Genomic DNA, 13,325 nt, shown 5'->3' with positions numbered 1-13,325 from the left:
CTCGACGGATCCCCAGGCTTCTTCAGTCGACTCTTTCTTGTAAAGAAGGCGTCTGGAGGCTGGAGACCAGTCATCGACCTCTCAGCTCTGAACAAGTTTGTCAAACAAACTCCGTTCATCATTGAGACGGCAGACATGGTCAGACTAGCAGTAAGACCGCAAGACTTCATGTGCACACTGGACATAAAGGATGCGTACTTCCAGATCCCAGTCCATTCGTCTTCAAGGAAGTACTTAAGATTCAGCCTGGACAACAGAAAATACTAGTTCAAGGTGCTGTTCTTCGGTCTTTCCACAGCACCACAAGTCTTCACCAGAATGTTTACCCTAGTATCATCTGGGGCACACACGATTGGCATCTGTCTCCTCAGTTATCTGGACGACTGGCTAATCGTAGCAGACTCGGTGTCAACCCTTCTTTAACACCGAGACAAACTTCTGAGACTTTGCCTGGATCTGGGGATCATGGTAAATCTCGAGAAGTCCTCTGCTTCCCACTCAAAGACTGGTATACTTAGGCAGGATTATAGACACCACTCTCCATAAAGCCTTCCCATCAGACGACAGGATAGCAAGGCTGAGAAAGGTCACCAGACCTTTTCTCAGACGAGAAGAACTTCCAGCCCAATCGTGGCTACGTCTCCTCGGTCACCTTTCATCGCTGGCCCGTTTAGTTCCTAATGGTCTCCTCAGGATGAGATCCCTCCCGTGGCAACTCAAGTCACGGTGGAATCAAACATACGACTCCCCAGACATCCAGATCCCCATGGGACCTGCAGAACTGACAGACCTCCAGTGGTGGGTGACAGACAAAAATCTACGAAAGGGATTGGATCTTCTCGTCCTCCCCCCGGAATTGATGCTGTTTTCAGATGCTTCAAAAAAAAGGGTGGAGGCCCCAGTGCTGCACCACATGACCTATGCCTCTGGTCAGAGTCAGAAAAGTACCTCCACATAAATCTCCTAGAGATGAACAGTACCTGGCAAGCCACTCTGTGGTGGTGATGAGCGACAACACCACAGTAGTGGTCTACATCAACAAGCAAGGAGGTACTTTTTCACAGCAACTATCCCATCTAGCAGTAGAGATATTGAAATGGGCCGAAATCCACTCGATACCACTATCGGCACGCTCCATTCCAGGCAAAAGGAATGTGCTCGCTGACAACCTGAGCAGAGCATCTCAGATAGTGTGTACCAAGTGGTCTTTGGATCATCTAGTAGCCAACAAAGTCCTGACTTTGTGGGGTTCTCCGACTGAGGACCTTTTCGCAACGGCCCTGAACTTCAGGCTCCCGCTGTACTGTTCCCCAGTCCCAGACCCCAAGGCTCTCTGGCAAGATGCTTTCAACAACAGTGGGATAACATCGACGTTTACGCCTTTCCCTCGTTCTGTCTGATGAGGAGGGTACTCAACAAGACCAGGACATCGGTCAATCTTTCAATGACCCTCATAGCTCTGCTATGGCATCACGCAGAATGGTTCCCGGACCTTCTGCAACTCCTAACGGAGCCTCCAAGAGAACTCATTCCACGACACAATCTACTCAAACAACCACATGCCAACATCTTCCACAAAGCCGTAGCCTGGCTACGACTTTACGCCTGGAGACTGTCCAGCATCTCCTCTCTGAAAGAGGATTCTCGCAACAAGTTGCGATCAGGATGTCTGGACATCTGCGGAAATCATCAGCAGCAGTCTACTAGGCAAAGTGGAAAGTCTTCTGTGGTTGGTGTCGTGGAAGGGGTATCTCTCCACTCGGTGCCACTATTCCAGCAATAACGGATTTCCTCGTGTATTTGCGTGTAGAAATGCGCCTATCAGTCTCGACAGTGAAAGGCTATCGCTCAGGCTTAAGCCTCACCTTCAGACTGAAAGGAATGGACATTTCTTCATTGCTAGAACTTTCTCTTCTCATACGGAGTTATGAACCTACCTGCCCCTAGTCGGAAGTGAGACCTCCCCCATGGAACGTGGTTTGAGTTCTCAGGTCTCAAGAGACCTCCCTATGAACCACTACGCCAGGCATCAGATCGCCACCTGACTTGGAAGACGGTGTTCCTGCTAGCTTTGGCCTCAGCCAAGCGAGTCAGCGAACTTCATGGTCTTTCGTATGACATCGCCCATTCAAGGGGAGGGGGAGAGGTAACGTTGAGCTTCGTCCCTGAGTTTATTGCCAAGACTCAGAACCCGGGAGTAGCGGATCCTTGATTCAACTCCTTTCGGATTTCTAGTCTCAGTACTGTAACAGATAACCCAGACCATCTCTTACTATGCCCAGAAGGAGCTTGAGGCTATACCTCAAGAGAACAGCCACAGTCTGTCCTCGTGTGCCAGCACTATTCATCAGCACAGGAAGGACTAAGAGGATGGAGTAGCGGATCCTTGATTTGACTCCTTCCGGATTTCTAGTCTCCGTACTGTAACAGATGACCCAGACCATCTCTTACTATGCCCAGTAAGGACCTTGAGGCTATACCTCAAGAGAACAGCCGCAGCCCGTCCTCGTGTGCCAGCACTATTCGTCAGCATAGGAAGGACTAAGAGGAGGGTCACCAAGAACGCCATCTCAACATGGATTCGCAGGGTCATTGACCTTGCACTGAATCCAGACCCTCCATCGTCACGTCGCCCCCAGAGCACATGATGTCAGGGGCATAGCTACGTCCCTGGCCTTCAAAAGAAATTTCTCAGTGATGCAGGTTCTTCCAGCTGGGGTGTGGAAATGACAGAACTCATTCACAGCCCACTACCTGCAAGACGTGACCCACAGGAGACCCGATACATTTTCTATCGGTCCTGTGGTGACTGCACAACAGGTGGTTTAAAACCTCAAGCTCCTTATTGGACAAGTAGCAGAAGGTTGAGGGCATTGTTACCTGGTTTTAGTCTCCATGAATGAAAAGGTTTGACTGGCCCTTATTCTTTTCTTCATCATCCCCTCTTTTGGGGAAAGCAGCATCCTGGGTTCTCTGCATAGCTGACCTCAGATCACTGCAGGTAAACCATGCTCCCTTGTGTTCCTAGTATTAAGATTAATACTGTTACGTCCCTATACCCTGATGAGGAGGTATTGGGAAATTCCTAGTGCACAAGTTTCCATCTAAAGAACTTCGGAACAACTTTCTAGGACGAGTCACACTTCTACATACCTTCATACACAGCTTGCGTAGACCACAGACCTTGCATAGCAAGATTTTAGCGAGGTGCAGGGGCCCCTTATTTCTTGAGTACTAACACACTCAGATAAGGAGCCCCCGGGCAAAGCCAAAAAGCCAGACTGGCTTGGACGTCCACCCTTCCTAATGGGTGGTTTGTATTCCAGTTACGGAACAAATGACAAATTCATAGATATTTTGTATTTTTCCTACCTATACAAACCTTAGCTATTTAACCAAACTGGCCCACCAGCCCTATCCTCCTTGAAGTCCTACCTCCAAGCAAAGTGAGCTCAATCACAGGTGTGTGAGGGGGAGCAGTAGCAAGCTACCCTCTCTACCCCCGCTAACTAGCGGTGTGGGTAGTAAACCCTCGTTAAAAATTAATGGCTCGTCATTTCAGCTACGCCGAAAGTAATACCCCTTTTAAATAGCTAAGATTTGTATAGTTAGGAAAAATAAAATTTTAAATATTTAACTTAGCCGGTGAATATATAATAGCTGACGTCTCCGGCGGCTCGACAGAAAAACACAAAAACTCGCGAGCGATCGCTATGAAGGTTGCGGGTGTGCCCACCAGCGCCAACTATCGGCCAGATACCGCATATACATGTAAACAGCTGCAGTTCTTCTCTGTCGATCTGATCGACAAGTTGATTCCATTACTCGCTGTTAACCTGGAGTTTTTCAACAGTCTTGGTGAAGTACTTCTTTTTGGTTTGAGCTTTCGCAGTGCAGGTGTTTTATCTTCAACTTAAACTCTTGAACTCTTTTTTGGATAGATTTAATTGTTGATGACTTTGGATTGTTTTTTGGATTTTCTTTGACTTTTCAAAATGGCTGACCCTTCTCCAATTCCTAGATTTCGTAAATGTAATGCTAGGGATTGTATTAAGCGTCTTCCAAAGGCCTCTCTCGACCCACATACTGTGTGTTCTAATTGTCGGGGTAAAACCTGTCAATTAGGAGATCGGTGTGATGAGTGCGTGGGCCTTTCGGAATTCGATTGGCTTGAGTTTGACAAGTATTCTCGTAAGCTAGAGAGAGATAGGGTGAGGAGAAGTTCCTCTAGATCGTTAGAATTTTCCTCCTCCCATGCCCCTGAACCTAATCCTTCCCCAGTAGTAGTTGTGCCTGAACCCTCTACTAGCACTCAGGAACCATCAATGCGGGATATGTTACGTGCCATTCAAGCTTTGGGCGAGAGAGTTGAGTCGTTAGCTACGGACCGTAATCAACTCATGGCGGACGTAAAAGAGTTAAAGTGTCAGAGTGCCACATTAGAAAATCGTGGGGAGAAAGTGATTAGTGCGCAAAGTGTTATCAGTGTTGCGACAGAGGGTTCGTCTGTTCGTGCCTGTCGTTCGCCTAGTCCGAGACCTCTTGCAAGCTCCCAAGCCCCAGGGAGAAGTAATGTCGTAGGACTTATGGGTTCGAGAGGCTTTAACCAACGAACAGACGTTCCCTCTATGGTTTCAGGCGTGTCTCGTCAAGACCGCCCTTACCATAAGACGAGCGAGACGGTTTTCTCCTCGTCATCCGAAGGCTTATCGCGTAAGAAACCGTGGAGCAAGGTTTCGAGACCCTTAAAGCGAATGTCAGTCCCTTCAGGACAGGTCCAGCGTCCTGGTTGTAGCCATTGGGACAGCTCTGACCCTGTGCAGTCATCGGAAGACTGCTCGCCGCCTAAACAGAAGCGTAACACAGGCTCCGAGAGTCTTAGTGTAGGCAAGGTTTTGCAGTCACAGACGTTACCCTCGTCTCTTACCGCACCCATTCCCGTTGATCCTAAATGGGTTGTACTGCAAGACATGCAGAATAAGCTTGCCTCTCTTATGGAGGACTATTCTGCTGAGCAGGTTCATGATGATCCTCGCCGCTTAGCTGATCGAGATCCTGGCCGTCAGCTGCCCAAACGAGCCTTTGCTCGTCCTGTTGACGTTGGCGTTACAAAGTCACGTCATTCACGTTTTGTAGAGCCTCACTCGATTCAGTCCCGTGTTGACTTTCAGCCGCATGTGGACGTTCAGCCGCTGCCGCATGCTCTTGTTGACGTTCAGGACGTTCGCCAACCAGCGAAGTTGACTTGTTTTGACGTTGAGCGTCAAGCACCGCAGTCAAGAGTTGTTTTGACTGCTCAGTCTAGGCAGTCAAGGCAGTCTCGAGTTGACGTCGAGCGTCCTCCCGCTCCTGTTGTTGTTGCTAGTCAGTCTATTAAGCAGTTACATGACGTAGCGTCCTGGACTGCTACTGATGATCCGGTGCGTGTGGACTCTGCTTGTCAATTATTGCCACCAAGGCAGGTCTCTCCCTTGCTTGAGACTCAGCAGTTATCGGACGAAGCTCCTTCAGATGAGGACGTTGCTGATCCTCATCCTGATGATAATCCTTCAGATGTAGATGAACCTAAGGCTGTTCCTTCGATGGATTTTAAGAAGATCATGATGATTTTCAAGGATCTTTTTCCAGATCACTTTGTTGCTGTTGCTCCTCGTTCGCCTCCGTCTGAGTTTGCTCTAGGCTTACCTGCTACCAAGCCAGCCTTTACTAAGCTAGTGCTTTCTCGCTCTTCCAAGAGGGCTTTATGTCTTCTAGGCGACTGGTTGGATACCAGGAGGAGTTTGGGAAAGACGGCCTTTGCCTTCCCTCCTTCTAAGCTTGCTTCTAGATCGAGCGTCTGGTATGACACGGGAGAAGTTCTCGGCTTGGGAGTCCCTGCCTCTGCCCAGGGTGACTTCTCAAGCCTCGTAGACTCTCCCCGTCGCCTGGCCATGAGACGCTCGAAGATTTGTTGGTCCTCCTCGGACCTTGACCATCTGCTTAAAGGCGTATACAGGGCCTTTGAAGTGTTTAACTTTCTTGACTGGTCATTAGGAGCTTTAAGTAGGAAGATCTCGTCTGCCGACCAAGATGTTTCCTTACTTATCATGTCCTGTATGGATAAAGCCATCCGCGATGGCTCCAATGAGCTCGCCTCTACCTTTACGTCAGGAGTCTTAAAGAAGAGAGAAACCCTTTGCTCTTTCCTTTCGGCAGGAGTTACTCCCTGTCAGAAATCGGAATTGCTCTTTGCTCCCTTATCAGCGGCCTTGTTTCCACAACAGCTGGTTAAGGATATAGCTGCTTCGCTTGTGCAGAAGGACACCCATGACCTGATGGCGTCCTCTGCTCGCAAAGGGGCTCCTTCTTCATCCTTTGCTGTGAGACCCAGGATCGAGACTCCTGCATCTAGATTTATCCCGCCCTTTCGTGGCAGAGCTCCCAGCAGGGGAGGCTCTCGTGCCGAGGGAAAGAGAGGTAAGAAGAGAGGAGCCAAGTCCTCCCGTGGCAGAGTCTGACTGCCCACAGCCTCAGACAGCGGTAGGTGCCAGATTGAAGAGCTTCTGGCAGGCCTGGGAGAAGAGGGGTGCAGACCAAGAGTCTGTTCTGTTGCTCAGAGAGGGGTACAAAATACCGTTTGTACGCAAACCTCCTCTAGTAACAACTCCCATAGACCTCTCTCCCAGGTACCGAGAGGAGTCAAAGAGACAAGCCCTAAATCAAGAAGTGTCTCTGTTGCTAGAGAAGGGAGCGGTGGTGAAAGTCTCGGACCGTCAATCACCGGGGTTTTACAACCGTCTCTTCCTAGTCCCAAAGCATACAGGAGGTTGGAGGCCGGTGCTAGACGTCAGTGCGCTCAACGTTTTTGTTACAAAAACAAAATTCACGATGGAGACCACGAAGTCCGTCCTAGCAGCGGTCAGAGAGGGAGACTGGATGGTCTCTCTCGACCTACGAGACGCGTACTTCCACATTCCTATACACCCGGATTCCCAACCGTTTCTGAGGTTTGTTTACAGGAATGTGGTGTACCAGTTTCGAGCCCTGTGCTTTGGCCTCAGTCCTGCTCCTCTCGTGTTTACGAGGCTCATGAGGAATGTGGCAAAATTCCTCCATCTATCGGGAATCCGAGCCTCCCTGTACTTGGACGACTGGCTTCTCAGAGCATCGTCCAGTCATCGCTGTCTGCAGGATCTACATTGGACGTTGGGTCTGGCCAAGGAGTTGGGACTTTTGGTCAACTTAGAAAAGTCCCAACTGATCTCATCCCAGACTATTCTATATTTGGGGATGGAGATTCGCAGTCCAGTTTTTCGGGCTTTTCCGTCTGCCACCCGAATAGAACAAGCCCTGCTCAAAGTCCAACTTATGCTGAAAAGAGAACGTTGTTCAGTCAGGAGTTGGATGAGTCTCGTAGGGACTCTCTCATCCCTGGAGCAGTTTGTCTCGCTAGGGAGACTACACCTTCGGCCTCTCCAGTTCCATCTAGCCTCTCACTGGAACAAGGGCAAGACTTTAGAGACGGTATCAATCCCAATCTCCGAACCAGTAAAAGCATGCCTGAAATGGTGGGACAGCAATATCAGTCTGAGAGAGGGACTATCCCTAGCAGTCAAGAACCCAAACCACGTGTTGTTCTCAGACGCGTCGGATTTGGGTTGGGGTGCGACCCTGGACGGCCGGGAATGCTCTGGTCTGTGGACCTCAAGTCAGAAGAGCATGCACATCAACGGCAAGGAGCTATTAGCAGTCCACTTGGCCTTGATGAAATTCGAAAGCATTCTTCGAAACAAAGTGGTAGAGGTCAGCTCAGACAACACCACAGCTTTGGCGTACATCTCCAAGCAAGGAGGCACACACTCCCACACGCTGTACGAGATCGCAAGGGACCTTCTCTTATGGTCAAGAAATCGAGGCATCTCCCTGTTGACGAGATTCATCCAGGGGGACTTGAACGTCTTGGCAGACTGTCTCAGTCGGAGGGGTCAGGTGATACCCACGGAATGGACCCTCCACAAGGACGTGTGCAAGAGTCTTTGGGCGACTTGGGGTCAACCCACCATAGACCTCTTTGCCACCTCGTTGACCAAAAGGTTACCGATTTATTGCTCACCAGTCGCAGATCCAGAGGCGATCCACATAGACGCGTTTCTACTGGATTGGTCTCATCTGGACTTATATGCATTCCCACCATTCAAGATAGTCAACAAGGTACTGCAGAAGTTCTCCTCTCACGAAGGGACAAGGTTGACGTTGGTTGCTCCCCTCTGGCCCGCGAGAGAGTGGTTCACCGAGGTACTTCAATGGCTGGTAGACATTCCAAGAAGTCTTCCTCTAAGGGTAGATCTCTTACGTCAGCCCCACGTAAAGAATGTTCATCAAAGCCTCCCCGCGCTTCATCTGACTGCCTTCAGACTATCGAAAGACTCTCAAGAGCTCGAGGCTTTTCGAAGGAGGCAGCCAGTGCGATTGCGAGAGCTAGGAGAGCTTCTACCATCAGAGTATACCAGTCAAAGTGGGAAGTCTTTCGAGACTGGTGCAAGTCAGCATCTGTGTCCTCTTCCAGTACCTCTGTAGCCCAAATCGCAGATTTTCTTTTACATCTGAGGAATGTTCACTCCCTCTCAGCTCCCACTATTAAGGGCTACAGGAGCATGTTGGCTTCGGTCTTTCGACATAGAGGCTTAGATCTTTCCAACAATAAAGATCTCCAAGATCTCCTTAAGTCTTTCGAGACCTCTAAGGAACGTCGTTTGACAACTCCTGGATGGAACTTAGACGTGGTCCTAAGGTTCCTCATGTCAGACAGGTTTGAGCCATTACATTCAGCCTCCCTGAAGGATCTCACCCTCAAGACGCTTTTCCTAGTGTGCTTGGCTTCGGCTAAAAGGGTCAGTGAAATTCATGCCTTCAGTAAGAACATCGGCTTTTCTACAGAAAAAGCCACATGTTCACTTCAACTTGGTTTCCTGGCCAAAAATGAACTGCCTTCTCGTCCTTGGCCTAAGTCTTTTGATATACCTTGCCTGTCAGAGATCGTAGGCAACGAACTTGAAAGAGTGCTGTGTCCAGTTAGAGATCTTAAGTTCTACTTAGCTCGTACTAAGTCCTTATGAGGTGGATCTGAGGTATTATGGTGCTCAGTTAAGAAACCATCATTGCCTATGTCAAAGAATGCTTTGTCATATTTTATCAGATTTTTAATCCGAGAGGCTCATTCTCACTTGAATGAAAAAGACCGATGCTTGCTTAAGGTTAAGACGCACGAAGTAAGAGCTATAGCAACTTCCGTGGCCTTTAAGCAAAATAGATCTCTGCAAAGTATTATGGACGCGACCTTTTGGAGAAGCAAGTCGGTATTCGCGTCATTTTACTTAAAAGATGTCCAGACTCTTTACGAGGACTGCTACACACTGGGTCCATTCGTTGCAGCGAGTGCAGTAGTGGGTGAGGGTTCTACCACTACATTACCCTAATTCCAATATCCTTTTAATCTGTCTCTTGAAATGTTTTTAATCTTGTTTTTGGGTTGTACGGAAGGCTAAGAAGCCTTTCGCATCCTGGTTGATTTGGCGGGTGGTCAAATGTCATTTCTTGAGAGCGCCCAGATTAGGGGTTTGATGAGGTCCTGTTTTATGGGTTGCAGCCCTTGATACTTCAGCTCCTGGGAGTCTTTCAGCATCCTAAGAGGATGGCTGGGCTTCGTGAGGAAGACAGACTAACAAGGCAGAGTAATCGTCTAAGTCAACTTCCTTACCAGGTACCTATATATATTTGGGTTTTGTTATGATATAACTGTCAAAAACTCTAAGCATATACACTGTAAACTTTATTAATTCTGGTCTCTACCCACCACCATGGGTGTGAATCAGCTATTATATATTCACCGGCTAAGTTAAATATTTAAAAATGATATTTTGATTATAAAATAAATTTTTGAATATACTTACCCGGTGAATTTATAAATTAAAGGCCCCCCTTCCTCCCCGATAGAGACCCAGCGGGATGAGAAGAACTGGAGCTGTTTACATGTATATGCGGTATCTGGCCGATAGTTGGCGCTGGTGGGCACACCCGCAACCTTCATAGCGATCGCTCGCGAGTTTTTGTGTTTTTCTGTCGAGCCGCCGGAGACGTCAGCTATTATATATTCACCGGGTAAGTATATTCAAAAATTTATTTTATAATCAAAATATCATTTTTTCGCAACATTAGCCAAAAACATTTTTCTTGGAGATTGGAATTACTGTATTATTATTATTATTATTATTATTATTATTATTATTATTATTATTAAAATACAGTTCTAGCTAAAGTATAACCCTAGTTGGAAAAACACGATTCTACAAACCCAAGGGCTCCAACAGGAAAAATAGCCCAGTGAGAAACTACTGTATACTGTATATGAAAAGTAATGAATAAAAAGTGAAAAATATCTCAAGATCAGTAACAATGTTAAAATAGTTCTGAAATATATAAACTATAACACACTCAAGACAATCTGTTCATCATAAAAATTTGCTGCAAGTTTTAACTTGTGAAGTTGCAATAGACCTTTATGTTCCGTTATGTCAGAGTTTTTATGTATATATATTTTTTTTCCAGTTGCACAGTTGCATCGCCAAGGATGGTCTGAGATTCCAGAGATTATGGCAACTTCCATTTTGGCTATCATAGGTGAGAAGTTTTGCTGGTTTCAATACATGTTTCATTAGGGTAGTTTCAGTGGTTGCATTGCCGGCATTTACTCTAGTTGATAATTTTTTTTCTATTGAATTTTATAAAGAATAATGTGAAGATTTTTAAGGGTTGTTTAAGGTAAATACTGATATGGTTTTCACTCTTGCAGGCATGGGCTGTGGCTATGCTGCAATAAAATTGTATGACAGCAAAGATGGAGATGTCAAGCGATACCGTTGGGAATACACAGGTGAGAAATAAATTGTTTTCCTAGTGAGATACAAATTTGATCAAATTATACCAATTCTTTGGAAACGAACATCCTCTACTTTTCAACACTTTTGCAATAGAAATTTTTACTTAACTTCATGCGTATGTCTGGTTTTTATTTTTGGGATTTTGTATGGCCTTACTATACTATATATTTACTCAATCTGTGGTGGTCCCATCATGCATTTGGATTAGTACTGGAGGTGAAAAGCATTTAGTAAGTAAATGCAAAATGGGCTGTATTAAACCAGTCAGTTTTCATATGTGTAACCCTGCAGTCAGTAACTCTTTGCCACAAGCAGTACAAAGAAGCACTGCCCTCCTGCATCTAGACATTCCTCTGGGCAGCACTTTAGTGTTATTAGTGGTAGTGAAGTCATTCCCCTGTGTTTTTAAGACTTACTACAAGAAGTCCATGGTTGGGAGAACTACTTTTTATTATACACTCAGCCCTCTATATTCGAAGGGGTTAGGTAACAGAAACAGGCGCGTAAAGCGAGAATCTGCGAATACCTGCTGCCCTAGGGTGGGTTAACTCCTATACTCTACCAACTCACTGCCCATAGCTTATGCGTGGTCAGCTAACAATTAAGTAACTCGCTGTAATGCCTAATATTGTTTTTATGTGGTTTCTATCACAGTATAAGTATTGTGTTAATGAATAAATACATTTCATTAAGTGTACAGTATATAAACCCACATGTACTACGTACATGGTAAAACTACGGTATACAAAACACGAGTCGACGCCACACATGTACATGTAATACGTACAGTAATAACAAAACGCTGTTGTTACTATTCAGCAACTCTTGCTGATACTGAAGTGTATATTACTGTAAAACATGTACAGTCCTATCACTACACTAAAGTCAATTAGCTAAGATAACACTCGTAAGTGATCGCTGTTTCCGGCAGGTCAACTCACACCATTCAAACTCACCATACATATAGCCTGTCTACATTAATGTAAAGTATGGTATTTCTTATGCTGTACTGTACAGTTGCTAATATAACAATAACACTCATACAAAATGAATATACTAAACACAGAAAGAAAAAGGTATCAGTACAACACTACTAACCGTTTACATACAAAGTTCTATGTGCTAAAGTATAAAGCATGATGCAGCTCTTCAGCTGTTGACTGTTTAGCAAGTTGGATAGCATAATTTACGTATCACATTTTATACTAAGATAACTATAAACACACGGGATATGTACAGGTTTTTTACATCACTTTTGTTCCGACACTAAATACAAACCCTTAAGCTCTTTATTAGGGATATACTTTTGGTAAAGCTGGAAGACTAGCCAGCTGCTGCCCCTAAAGAGGGCAAGGACACTATACTTGACCACATCTATGACACCCAGAGACCACCCAAGGCTAGCGCAGCTTTGCCCTGGTTAAGGTGATTGACAGGGCCAGGAAGAAGGGCTTCGCGCAGATAGCCGGCACTCTCAGCTCTCTCTGCGCTGGCAAGACCCTCTCAGCGTTACCACTATACCCTGCCATCAAAGCCCTGGAAATAGGGGTTTCTTGTAATAGGCTTTCGAGCCTCTCGGTCACCTCCGCTGTAGATGTCCTGAATATGGAGAAGATCGCTAAGTTTACCATGCAGGCAACTTCTTGGCTGGGTATATGATTGGGTTCTGTAGGACATGTCATCAAGACTGAGGATTGGTCTAAGGAGAGAGCTCTAGGAAGTTAATGGCAACTTTCCTTTAATTGGGTACCCAAACCATAGAGTTCCTCACCTAACAGGTCGTCAACCTGTAGGCGCTTATTCTTAGGCGAAGGGACTTGGTAATCAAGAAATTCTGAAGGCGAAAGTGACCAGACTTTAGAATTCAATGTTGAAGGGACCATCTCTTTTTAGTGTAGACTCGTTGAACGAGCAGCTGATTGCTGCAGAAAATCCAACCTGGACTCTCTCCTCCAGAGAGCCATGACTTTAGGTCCTACAGAGCTGCTCCCCCTCCAAGAAAGACGCAAACGTCCAGGCTGCAAACCAGCAGCAAGAACGCAAGTTCTTTCAAAAGATCTTCAAAGAAGTCCTTTTCTGCCAGAAACCAGAAGGGCAACAAGTCATCCCGAGGAGGCAAAGGAGGTAGAGGTAGCAGTCGAGGCTGCTCCTGCTAGAGCGGGCAATCTTCCCACTTGTCCACCAGTGGGGAATGCCTGCAACGTCGGTGGCAGAGGTGGCTGCAGCATGGGGCCAAATCCTGAACAATCTCGGTGATTTGTTCTGGGTATTGCATCCCATTCACGTAATCTTTCCCTCCATTGACTCAACGTCCAGTTTCATCGGACTCTTACACGAAGAGATCTGTGAAGGAGTTAGCATTCCTGGCCAAATTCCAGAACATTTTGGAGAAGGGCACACTACAGGAGG

At 46.5% G+C, this 13,325-nt stretch overlaps 1 long non-coding RNA gene across 1 annotated transcript in view; it reads left to right on the top strand.

The window, feature by feature from the left end:
- LOC137640633 (uncharacterized) overlaps positions 1-13,325 on the top strand; it is a 75,461-nt gene that overhangs the window by 46,916 nt on the left and 15,220 nt on the right. Inside the window, exons 2-3 of the long non-coding RNA XR_011044427.1 lie at positions 10,585-10,656; positions 10,829-10,909. This is a non-coding gene — a long non-coding RNA (uncharacterized lncRNA). The remainder of the gene's footprint in view (positions 1-10,584; positions 10,657-10,828; positions 10,910-13,325) is intronic.

This window comes from Palaemon carinicauda, chromosome 5, assembly GCF_036898095.1.
Source record: "Palaemon carinicauda isolate YSFRI2023 chromosome 5, ASM3689809v2, whole genome shotgun sequence".
Lineage (NCBI taxonomy): Eukaryota > Metazoa > Arthropoda > Malacostraca > Decapoda > Palaemonidae > Palaemon > Palaemon carinicauda.
This window is presented reverse-complemented; position numbering and strand designations above follow the sequence as displayed.